The sequence below is a fragment of the Pseudophryne corroboree genome, chromosome 3 (genome assembly GCF_028390025.1).
Source record: "Pseudophryne corroboree isolate aPseCor3 chromosome 3, aPseCor3.hap2, whole genome shotgun sequence".
Lineage (NCBI taxonomy): Eukaryota > Metazoa > Chordata > Amphibia > Anura > Myobatrachidae > Pseudophryne > Pseudophryne corroboree.
The window spans coordinates 136,185,212-136,196,973 of record NC_086446.1 but is presented as its reverse complement, the minus strand read 5'-3'; the positions used below and the strand labels follow the sequence as shown (position 1 = coordinate 136,196,973).

At 47.6% G+C, this 11,762-nt stretch overlaps 8 non-coding genes across 8 annotated transcripts; 5 read left to right on the top strand and 3 right to left on the bottom strand.

Moving 5' to 3' along the window:
• The first annotated feature begins 7,566 nt into the window (after positions 1-7,566).
• LOC134898842 (U1 spliceosomal RNA) lies at positions 7,567-7,730 on the top strand. Its single transcript, XR_010172532.1, has one exon. It is a non-coding gene; the product is annotated as a U1 spliceosomal RNA (small nuclear RNA).
• Positions 7,731-7,882: 152 nt separating this feature from the next.
• Positions 7,883-8,045, top strand: LOC134899439 (U1 spliceosomal RNA). Its single transcript, XR_010173118.1, has one exon. It is a non-coding gene; the product is annotated as a U1 spliceosomal RNA (small nuclear RNA).
• Positions 8,046-8,719: 674 nt separating this feature from the next.
• LOC134899194 (U1 spliceosomal RNA) lies at positions 8,720-8,883 on the top strand. Its single transcript, XR_010172875.1, has one exon. It is a non-coding gene; the product is annotated as a U1 spliceosomal RNA (small nuclear RNA).
• Positions 8,884-9,035: 152 nt separating this feature from the next.
• On the top strand, positions 9,036-9,198 carry LOC134899375 (U1 spliceosomal RNA). Its single transcript, XR_010173052.1, has one exon. It is a non-coding gene; the product is annotated as a U1 spliceosomal RNA (small nuclear RNA).
• A 674-nt stretch (positions 9,199-9,872) lies between these two features.
• Positions 9,873-10,036, top strand: LOC134899057 (U1 spliceosomal RNA). The gene has a single exon (XR_010172743.1). It is a non-coding gene; the product is annotated as a U1 spliceosomal RNA (small nuclear RNA).
• A 357-nt stretch (positions 10,037-10,393) lies between these two features.
• Positions 10,394-10,556, bottom strand: LOC134899485 (U1 spliceosomal RNA). The gene has a single exon (XR_010173157.1). It is a non-coding gene; the product is annotated as a U1 spliceosomal RNA (small nuclear RNA).
• Positions 10,557-10,708: 152 nt separating this feature from the next.
• LOC134899036 (U1 spliceosomal RNA) lies at positions 10,709-10,872 on the bottom strand. Its single transcript, XR_010172722.1, has one exon. It is a non-coding gene; the product is annotated as a U1 spliceosomal RNA (small nuclear RNA).
• Positions 10,873-11,542: 670 nt separating this feature from the next.
• On the bottom strand, positions 11,543-11,705 carry LOC134899276 (U1 spliceosomal RNA). Its single transcript, XR_010172956.1, has one exon. It is a non-coding gene; the product is annotated as a U1 spliceosomal RNA (small nuclear RNA).
• Positions 11,706-11,762: the final 57 nt, after the last annotated feature.

The window sequence follows — 11,762 nt, the reverse complement described above, 5'->3', positions numbered from 1 at the left end:
CCTCAGGTAGCTTGATGCAGTGGCTAAATGGGAACATGTAAGTAGGCATCCTTTATGTCTACCAAAACCAGGAAATCTCCTTTATCCCCCGGACTGGAGATCACTACCCTGAGAGATTCCATCTTGAAATTGAATTTCTTTAGGTAGAAATTAAGGGATTTCAGATTTAAGATTGGTCTGACTGAGCCGTCCGGCTTCGGGACCACGAAGAGGCTTGAATAAAAACCTTCTCCCTGCTGACTAAGGCTGATTTGAACAATCGGTGAGGGGGAACTTCTTGAAACCCCAGTTTGTACCCTTGGGACACTATTTGTAAAACCCACGAGTCCAGGTCCGAATTAATCCCGAACTGACTGAAGAGTTTTAGACGTGCCCCCCAGTGGTGGAACTAGCGAGCAGTGGGCCCATGTGCGACAAAATGGCTTGGGCCCCCCCCCCCCCCATCCCTTCCCATCCAAGTCCACCCCCTCACCCCTGGAGAGGATCTGGTGAGGGGGGCCTGCTCAGGGAAGTGGATACCTAGCAACAGTGCCGTAACTAGACATTTTAGCAGTGTGTGCAAGAAACGGCATTGGAGCCCCACCCCTGCATGCAAAACAGGGGCAGTGCGCGCTGTAGGCGCGCGCAAAAAAACATAGTGGCGTGGCTTCGTGGTTAAGGGGTGTGGCCACAAAATAATACCAATTCATAAAACGGTGCACAGTAGTCTCCATTATTCAAATTACGCCGCACAGTAGCACCACTACACCAGGTAGAGACCCTTTTACACCTTACGGCGGACAGATTCCTCTTTTTACACATTACAGCAGACAGCGTCCTCTTTTTACACATTACAGCAGACAGCGTCCCCTTTTTACACATTACGGCAGACAGCATCCCCCTTTTTTACACAACGGCAGACAGCGTGCCCTTGTTACACATAGCGGCAGACAGCGTACATTTTTTTCACATAACGGCAGACAGCCTGCCCTTGTTAAACATAGCGACAGACAGCGTACACTTTTTACACATAACGGCAGACAGCCTGCCCTTGTTAAACATAGCGGCAGACAGCGTACACTTTTTTCACATAACAGCAGTCAGCCTGCCCTTGTTACACATAATGGCAGACATCGTACACTTTTTACACATTACAGCAGACAGCTTGCCCTTGTTACACATTACAGCAGACAGCTTGCCCTTGTTACACATTATGGCAGACAGCGTGCCCTTGTTACACATTACGGCAGACAGCATCCCCCTTGTTACACATTACGGCAGGCAGATTCCCCCTTGTTACACATTGCGGCAAGCAGATTCCCCCTTTTTACACATTGCGGCAAGCAGCTTCCCCCTTTTTACACATTGCGGCAGGCAGATTCCCCCTTTTTACACATTGCGGCAGGCAGTCCCCCTTTTTACACATAGCTGCAGGCAGATTCCCCCTTTTTACACATAGCGGCAGTCAGATTCCCCCTTTTTACACATTGCGGCAGGCAGTCCCCCTTTTTACACATAGCTGCAGGCAGATTCCCCCCTTTTAACACATAGCTGCAGGCAGATTCCCCCCTTTTACACATAGCTGCAGGCAGATTCCCCCTTTTTACACATAGCGGCAGGCAGATTCCCCCTTTTTACACATAGCGGCAGGCAGATTCCCCCTTTTTACACATAGCGGCAGGCAGTCCCAACAAAGAAAGAAAGAGAAGAAAGAAAGAAAGAAAGAAAGAAAGAAAGAAAGAAAGAAAGAAAGAAAGAAAGAAAGAAAGAAGAATTATACTTACCCTCTCCGCTGGCTCAGGCTCCTCGTGCAGCTTGACGATTCCCGGGCAGTAGAGAAGGAGGAGGAGGGAGGTGGAGGAGGGAGCCGCAGCAGCGCTGTCTTATTGGTGGAGGCGCTGCTGCTGCTGCCCCTCTGCTTCACTATAGGCTGTTCTCGGAAGACAGCCTATAGTGAAGCAGAGGGGCAGCAGCAGCAGCGCCTCCACCAGTAACAAAGCGCTGCTGCAGCTCATTCCTTCACCTCCCTCCTCCTCCTCCTCCCCCCCGTGCCGCTGCTCCTCTCATCTCCAAGCGACCCTCCTCCCTCTTCGTGTGTTACAGAGGCGGCAGCGTGTCTGGTGCTGCGGCTGCTGCCCGTAGTGCCCTGGCCTGATCTGTTCGTTACGACGGGCGGGCGGCGGGAGTCGCAGGACGCAGACCTGACGGGAGCGCTGGTGTGCGGCTGCGGCATGATACAATGAGTCATTGTGACTCATTGTAATGCCGGCGGCTGTGGGCCCTTGAGTGCGGCGGGGCCCCAGTGCAATGCACTGCCTGCCCTGCCAGTAGTTTCGCCCCTGGTGCCCCCCACTGGTGTGGGCTCCTGCAAGAGAGCCCCAGCGTCATGCAGTGGATTTGGCAGAAGCAGAGGACTCTGCTCCTGCGATCTTGAAGAGGCTTCTTGGAGTCAGCATCAGCATTCCCTTGGTGAATCCACAATGCCCTCCTATCCGAGACTGCCATGAAATTGGCCCGTGAGCACTTGTGCCCGGTGTAGGATTTTTAAATATGTGTAGTTTACTGTATGCAAGGGTTTAAAACCTTTTAGGAACTGAGATCTAAGGTGTATTACATGTAGTTTAAAAAAAACAAAAAAGGTTTATTTTATGGCAGTAGTTTCCAAACTGGGGTTCTTGCACTGGTAGCATAGTTTGGTGGTCCAGGACCAATTAAAATTATTTATACTTTATTAAATTGGCAAAACCATTCCCTCACAACATAACTGAACCTGAGGATGACATGCTATAAACACAATTTACTTAATTTTATATTTTTTTCTGAATTTCTCAATAAAAAAAACTTTGGCCTAGGGGTGCCGTGAAACAAATTTTGATACTATTTATTTATATAGTGCTCTTTCTCCAACAGGACTTGAGATATGGCTTCTGGAACTGAACACAGGATTCTAAATGTGGCTGTACCAAGGACCTATACAGTGGCATTACAGGTTGAGTATCCCTTATCCAAAATGCTTGGGACCAGAGGAATTTTGGATATCGGATTTTTCTGTATTTTGGAATAATTGCATACCATAACGAGATATTATGGTGATGGGACCTAAATCTAAGCACAGAATGCATTTATGTTTCATATATACCATATACACACAGCCTGAAGGTCATTTTAGCCAATATTTTTTATAACTTTGTGCATTAAACAAAGTGTGTGTACATTCACAGAATTCATTTATGTGTCATATACACCTTATACACACAGTCTGAAGTTCATTTAATACAATATTTTTAATAACTTTGAGTATTAAACAAAGTTTGTGTACACTGAGCCATCAAAAAACAAAGGTTTCACTATCTCAGTCTCACTCAAAAAAGTCCGTATTTCGAAATATTCCGTATTTCGGAATATTTGGATATGGGATACTCAACCTGTATTACTTTTTTCTGCTACTGGTTCTTTACCTATGCAAACAAGCATCTGACTTGCCTTTCCTATTGCTTTGTTACATTGCTCACCTGAAATAGTAATACTTAGATAGCTTTCCTCTTGCCATTATAATGCCCTTAATATTATAGTTAGCCTTTGTATTTTTGAGACGTGTATGATTTTGCATTTTTTGGCATTAAATGTTGCCATGTTCTTGACCATTCCTCTAGTCCAGGGGCGGAACTGCCAGAGACAACGGAGTCAGTTGCCGCCGGGCTCCAGCCCTAAAGGGGCTTCCTCCATTGCCCTCCGGCTGTTACGTGCCCTTCCTACTAAATAGACAAAGGCGCTACCAGCAGGGTCTCGCAGTTTGTACATTCCATGCCGTAACACCCTTCTTTCCACCTTTTTCAAGACCCAGCCCAGCAGCCTCGCCGCTGCCACCACCGCTAGCTGCAGCACTGCCAGCGGTGGGGTGCCCCTGCTTCTTCTCACACCACAGATAGCTGGGCAGCACTGCAACTGCCTGCCTGATTGCTCCGCCCCCTTCCGGCTCCCAAGCACCTCTGCTGCCCAGTGATCCAGGAGCCTGCTGCTAGGAAGAAGTGGCCGAGCTTCAGCAAGCGAGTCTGGACACTGGCGGAGGAAGCCATGATAACCAGATAATGGGGAGTGGAGAGCCAGTTCCAAGGTAATACTTTATACAGCTGGTTGAGATCCTGGTCGGTGGATATGGATTTCAAGAAAACCCTGGAGGTGCTTCCTTTCAAGGGAGACACTCTCTTTGGAGAAGACCTCAATAAGATTGTAGCTGATCTGGCTACTGCTAAAACAGCTTGCCTACCTAGTATGACTCCTACCACGCAGAAGGCTAAAAGTACTTTCCCTTGGCCCTTTCATCCTCAAGGTAAAGCGTACCCAAGGTCAGGCATACCCAAAGCAAGCTCATGCTTCCAGACCTGCCAAGCCCAGACTGAAGCAAGCCTGGGCTGCCCATCAGCCTGCTTCCAAAACGGACAAGCCTGCCGCATGACGGTGCAGGCCTCCCTCTGGGGGATCCCAGGGTGGGGGGCCCGACTTCTAGGTTTGGCATAATTCTAAGCTAGAGAATTCTGTTTGGAGCTCACCTTGTACTTTGTGAAGAAATAATCAGCATTGTGGCTGAGCAGATACATGTAGTGTGTGGCTGCAAACTGCATGGATCTCCTGCGTTGTAATGCTGATACTTTTTTTTTCAAAGTACCAATAGCTTCATATAATGTTCACAATTTTTATGCAGGATCAAATAGCTCAATAGGTAGGGTGTTTGATTAGAATTCAACAGGTTATAGGTTTGAATCCTGGGTATGGTAGTTTGAGATGTGTTATTTAATAAAGTATGTTGTTCTGACTGCCGGCATCCTATCACCTGGGATATCATACTAAATAAATGGAGTTGATCAATTTTTTTTTTTTTTTTTTTTTAAACTAGGGACAATTTCCAGATACTTTTCTTTATAACTGAGATTGCCCCCTGGAACTTCACATCAGTTGACAACTATGCATGAGTGGGCAGTGGTTGCTCTGGATCTGCCCACCCATTTATGTGCCGTCATAAAAGAAAGCACAACTGACAGTTATCCTGGGCGTACACTACACAATTATCTGTCAGGCTATCTATCCAGTCTGGATGGATGGAATGAAAATCTGGTAATGTATAGGAGCAAATGTCAATTAACCATTTGCTCCCAAACACTAGAAAAGTGGTCAAAAATGGTCATTACACAAATTGGTTAAACCCAAAATTTTACCAATTTGTTTAGGGGACCATTTTTGTCCATTTTCTAGTGTTTGAGAGTAAATCGTTGATGGTCATTTGCTCACATAGATAACCGGATTTCTATTCCAACCAGCCAGTGTTGGAGATATGGTCTGCCAGATTACATAATGCATACCAGAGCCATAACTAGACTTTTTGGTGCCCTGTGACAGATAATTATATGCCCCCCCACCCCTCCCCATTTTTGCAATATGGACAAAAGGCGCATGCCTTGTGGGGAAGGGGCATAACAAGATTGGTCTCAGAGAAAGCACATGAGATATGAAGATATATCTAGTATACTTGACACTCAATGGTTTGTGGTATTGCCGGGGTGCCCTCCTTAAATGCATATACAGTCACACATGGCGTGTTTGTGCAAATGGCATATCAGCAGTCAGCACTAACTGGTGACATGCCATTTGTACAAGTAAGCCATGTGTGACTAATATATAAACATACTTTATTAAATAACACCTCAAACTATCATACCCAGGATTCAAACCTATAACCTGTTGAATTCTAATCAAATACCCTACCCATTGAGCTACTTGATCCTGCATCTATTCTAACCTCCAAAAACAGATTCAGTTGCATTTTCCAGCGTGTTTTGTTTGCGCCTTTGCAAATGTCTTACATCGACAAACTTATTTAGTACTATTTTGCAAATAGGGTTACATTGTCGCAACATTGTGTTCCCTAATTGCTTGATTTTTTTAAATGCAACAATTGATAAAGACACCTGATAATTGCTCTGTGGAGTCTTATTTTGTGTCTACTTCTTATCTACATTTAATTCCCTACCTCTAATCAAGGCATTTTTAAATGCTGGGGGCTGCCAGGACGTGAGGCCTACCTAGACTTTAGATCTGAATTTGAATGTACTTGTGAACTAACTTAATTTCCTACTTCTAAATTCATTCCTAAATTCACTACTTACATGAATCCTGTAGTTGGGCATTTTGGGACTTCGATTGTGGGCATTGTTTTGTGTCCAGACCAGCAGCAGGTGGTGTGCATTTGCTGGAAAGGCATCGAAGACCTCCGATATGCTGCATCTCCTGATGTGTGTCTCCCTCAAGTGGCTGTCAGCAAATGCCTGCTAGACACTCCATTCCAAGCTGATTGTGACATCACGGAACATGCATCATAGAACAGGCATGCTAGAACATGGGTCTTCAACCTGCGACCCTCCAGCTGCTGTGGAACTACACATCCCAGCATGCCCTGCCTCAGTTTTAGCATACCTTAATAGCAAAACTGTGGCAGGGCATGCTGGGATGTGTAGTTTCACAGCAGCTGGAGGGCCACAGGATGAAGACCCATGTGCTAAAGCCAAGCCGCAGGTACATTGAATGCTAGCAAGCTGAATATTTAAATCCTTTTTATTCCGCAGCATTCCAATGTGGAAGATTCCATGGAACCAGAGATCCTTCCATTGAGAAGGAAATGCTGCCTGGATGACTACACTGTGCAAATTAAATCACGGAGCCAGTTGGCTTGTGGGTGGCTCTGGTCACTGGGTGGTTGGGTGGGTGGTGTGTCGGAGGTGGAGCACATGCAAATGATTGTGTATCATCCAGCTAGTGAGAGAGAAAACTCATGCAGGAGTGTGCCTGCTTGTCAGTGGGTTATGCACCTTTCCAGACGTCAAATCTACATGGAGCAGCTGGAGAGGACAAGAGCAGGTTTGCAAAATATAGACAGAAGAGCTCTCCAGCCTAGTTTGCTGTCTGTTTCCACTTCTCTTTTCTTGAGCCGCTCCCTTCTATGCCCTTGCGCACTATCCTGACTTCTCCCATCTGCTTACTTTGTGCCTTCCAACGCACAATGCGAACTACAGGTAGTGCTGCAGGGCCCACACCCTTTTACTTGCCATACAGAGCATCTCTGGAGCTGTTACAGTGCCCAGCTTCTGCAAGAAATCAGCTTGAATGCTTCAGGGGCTGGGGCATAGCCAACATGAGCCCCACACCGAAGGAGGGTGGAGGTGTTTAATGCAAACTATAGGTCATCCAAGCGCCGCAAAAGGCCGCCATGCCCTGCACGCCCCTTTTCTCTTTTCATATGCAGACGAGGGTTGAAGCCAACTTTGACCCACTGCTTGGATGACATCACCATATGCAAATCCATCTGCTGCAGGCCTTCCCGCAGGAATGCTTGCACTAGTTGTTGCATTTGGTTTGTTGTTTGGGGGTGCTTCAGTATTAGGCAGCCTTCTGCCCTCCCATGTTCATCTGAAAATATGTGTTCTCCCTGCAGTTGTTGTCCCCAGATGAGAGTTCCCTTGTGCTGCCTCAGTTGAATCTTCTTTACTTGACAGAGATGTGCCTGAGCAGCGGCCCTCCCCAGCCCTATCCCAAATCATACTTATTTTGCATAGGAGATACCATGGTCATGAAGATTGTTCTCCCAGGGTGAGGTTCATTCATTGCATTCTGGGTATGCTGACCCCTGTGATTTCCCCAAATTTGGGAAACTTGACTGCATTATTTGTGGTAGTGGGGGACTGTGTTTGTGCTTTCCTCTGGTCAGCTCTGGTAAAAGTCAGATTTCTTTGTCTCAGATCTTCCTCTAGCCTTGTTCTTCTTTCGAGAGTTCCCTTGTGCTGCCTCAGTTGGATCTCCTTTACTTGACAGGGGGGTGCCCAAGCAGCGACCCTCCCCAGCTCTAGCCCAACTCCTACTTACCTGCCAGGTGAGATACTATGATCATGAAGGTGCTTCTCCCAGGGCAAGGGTCACCCATTGCACTCTGGGTGTGCTGCCCCTGTGATTTCCCCAAATGTGGGAAACTTGACTGCATAATTTGTATTTCCACTGGTCGGCTTTCATATAATTCAGATCTCTTTGTCTCAGGTCTCTCTCCAGCCTAGTTTGCAGTCTGTTTCCACTTCTTCTTTTTTGAGCCCCTCCCTTCTATACCCTTGTGCACTATCCTGACTTCTCCTCCTGTCTGCTTACTTTGTGCCTTCCAATGCACAATGCAAACTACAGGTAGTGCTGCAGGGCCCACAAACTTTTACTTGCATTACAGAGCAGCTCTGGAACTGTTACAGTGCCAAGCTGCTGCAAGAAATCAGCTTGAATGCTTCAGGGGCTGGGGCATTGCCAACATGAGCCCCACACCGAAGGAGGGTGGGGGTGTTTAATGCGAACTAAGGGTCATCCAAAAGCCGCAAAAGGCCGCCATTCCCTGCATACCCCTTTTCTCTTTTCATATGCAGATGAGGGTTCCAGCCAACTTTGGCCCACTGCTTGGATGACATCACTGTATGCAAATCCGTCTTCTGCAGACCTTCCCCCAGGAATGCTTGTACTAGTTGTTGCATTTGGTTTGTTGTTTGGGGGTGCTTCAGTATTAGGCAGCCTTCTGCCCTCCCATGTTCATCTGAAAATATGTGTTCTCCCTGCAGTTGTTGTTCCCAGATGAGAGTTCCCTTGTGCTGCCTCAGTTGAATCTCCTTTACTTGACAGAGATGTGCCTGAGCAGCGGCCCTCCCCAGCCCTATCCCAAATCATACTTATTTTGCATAGGAGATATCATGGTAATGAAGACTGTTATCCCAGGGTGAGGTTCATTCATTGCATTCTGGGTATGCTGACCCCTGTGATTTCCCCAAATGTGGGAAACTTGACAGCATTATTTGTGGTAGTGGGGGACTGTGTTTGTGCTTTCCTCTGGTCAGCTCTGGTAAAAGTCAGATTTCTTTGTCTCAGATCTTCCTCTAGCCTTGTTCTTCTTTCGAGAGTTCCCTTGTGCTGACTCAGTTGGATCTCCTTCACTTGACAGGGAAGTGCCCGAGCAGCGGCCCTACCCAGCTCTAGCCCAACTCCTACTTACCTGCCAGGTGAGATACTATGATCATGAAGGTGCTTCTCCCAGGGCAAGGCTCACCCATTGCACTCTGGGTGTGCTGCTCTTGCGATTTCCCCAAATATGGGAAACTTGACTGCATAATTTGTGTTTCCACTGGTCGGCTTTCATATAATTCAGATCTCTTTGTCTCAGGTCTCTCTCCAGCCTAGTTTGCAGTCTGTTTCCACTTCTTTTTTTTTGAGCCCCTCCCTTCTATACCCTTGTGCACTATCCTGACTTCTCCTCCTGTCTGCTTACTTTGTGCCTTCCAATGCACAATGCAAACTACAGGTAGTGCTGCAGGGCCCACAAACTTTTACTTGCATTACAGAGCAGCTCTGGAGCTGTTACAGTGCCAAGCTGCTGCAAGAAATCAGCTTGAATGCTTCAGGGGCTGGGGCATAGCCAACATGAGCCCCACACCGAAGGAGGGTGGAGGTGTTTAATGCGAACTAGGGGTCATCCAAGCGCCGCAAAAGGCCGCCATGCCCTGCACGCCCCTCTTCTCTATTCATATGCAGATGAGGGTTGAAGCCAACTTTGACCCACTGCTTGGATGACATCACCATATGCAAATCCATCTGCTGCAGGCCTTCCCCCAGGAATGCTTGCACTAGTTGTTGCATTTGGTTTGTTGTTTGGGGGTGCTTCAGTATTAGGCAGCCTTCTGCCCTCCCATGTTCATCTGAAAATATGTGTTCTCCCTGCAGTTGTTGTCCCCAGATGAGAGTTCCCTTGTGCTGCCTCAGTTGAATCTCCTTTACTTGACAGAGATGTGCCTGAGCAGCGGCCCTCCCCAGCTCTATCCCAAATCATACTTATTTTGCATAGGAGATACCATGGTCATGAAGATTGTTTTCCAAGGGTGAGGTTCATTCATTGCATTCTGGGTATGCTGACCCCTGTGATTTCCCCAAATTTGGGAAACTGGACTGCATTATTTGTGGTAGTGAGGGACTGTGTTTGTGCTTTCCTCTGGTCAGCTCTGGTAAAAGTCAGATTTCTTTGTCTCAGATCTTCCTCTAGCCTTGTTCTTCTTTCGAGTTGCTCCCTCGGTGTGGGGCTCATGATGGCTATGCCCCAGCCCCTGAAGCATTCAAGCTGATTTCTTGCAGCAGCTGGGCACTGTAACAGCTCCAAAGCTGCTCTGTAAGGCAAGTAAAAGGGTGTGGGCCCTGCAGCACTACCTGTAGTTTGCATTGTGCGTTGGAAGGCACAAAGTAAGCAGACAGAAGAAGTCAGGATAGTGCGCAAGGGCATAGAAGGGAGCAACTCAAGAAAAGAGAAGTGGAAACAGACTGCAAATTAGGCTGGAGAGAGACCTGAGACAAAGAGATCTGAATTATACGAGAGCCGACCAGGTGAAACACAAATTATGCAGTCAAGTTTCCCACATTTGGGGAAATCACAGGGGCAGCACACCCAGAGTGCGATGGGTGAGCCTTGCCCTGGGAGAAGCACCTACATGATCATAGTATCTCACCTGGCAGGTAAGTAGGAGTTGGGCTAGAGCTGGGGAGGGTCGCTGCTCGGGCACCCCCCTGTCAAGTGAAGGAGATCCAACTGAGGCAGCACAAGGGAACTCTCGAAAGAAGAACAAGGCTAGAGGAAGATCTGAGACAAAGAAATCTGACTTTTACCAGAGCTGACCAGAGGAAAGCACAAACACAGTCCCCCACTACCACAAATAATGCAGTCAAGTTTCCCACATTTGGGGAAATCACAGGGGTCAGCATACCCAGAATGCAATGAATGAACCTCAATCTGGGAGAACAATCTTCATGACCATGGTATCTCCTATGCAAAATAAGTATGATTTGGGATAGAGCTGGGGAGGGCCGCTGCTCAGGCACATCTCTGTCAAGTAAAGGAGATTCAACTGAGGCAGCACAAGGGAACTCTCATCTGGGGACAACAACTGCAGGGAGAACACATATTTTCAGATGAACATGGGAGGGCAGAAGGCTGCCTAATACTGAAGCACCCCCAAACAACAAACCAAATGCAACAACTAGTGCAAGCATTCCTGGGGGAAGGCCTGCAGCAGATGGATTTGCATATGGTGATGTCATCCAAGCAGTGGGTCAAAGTTGGCTTCAACCCTCGTCTGCATATGAAAAGAAAAAAGGGATGTGCAGGGCATGGCGGCCTTTTGCGGCGCTTGGATGACCCCTAATTCACATTAAACACCTCCACCCTCCTTCGGTGTGGTGCTCATGTTGGCTATGCCCCAGCCCCTGAAGCATTCAAGCTGATTTCTTGCAGCAGCTGGGCACTGTAACAGCTCCAGAGCTGCTCTGTAAAGCATGTAAAAGGGTGTGGGCCCTGCAGCACTACCTGTAGTTTGCATTGACGTTGGAAGGCACAAAGTAAGCAGACAGGAGAGGTCATAATAGTGCGCAAGGGCATAGAAGGGAGCGGCTCAAGAAAAGAGAAGTGGAAACAGACAGCAAACTAGGCTGGAGAGAGACCTGAGACAAAGAGATCTGAATTATACGAGAGCCGACCAGGGGAAACACAAATTATGCAGTCAAGTTTCCCACATTTGGGGAAATCGCAAGAGCAGCACACCCAGAGTGCAATGGGTGAGCCTTGCCCTGGGAGAAGCACCTTCATGATCATAGTATCTCACCTGGCAGGTAAGTAGGAGTTGGGCTAGAGCTGGGTAGGGTCGCTGCTCGGGCACTTCCCTGTCAAGTGAAGG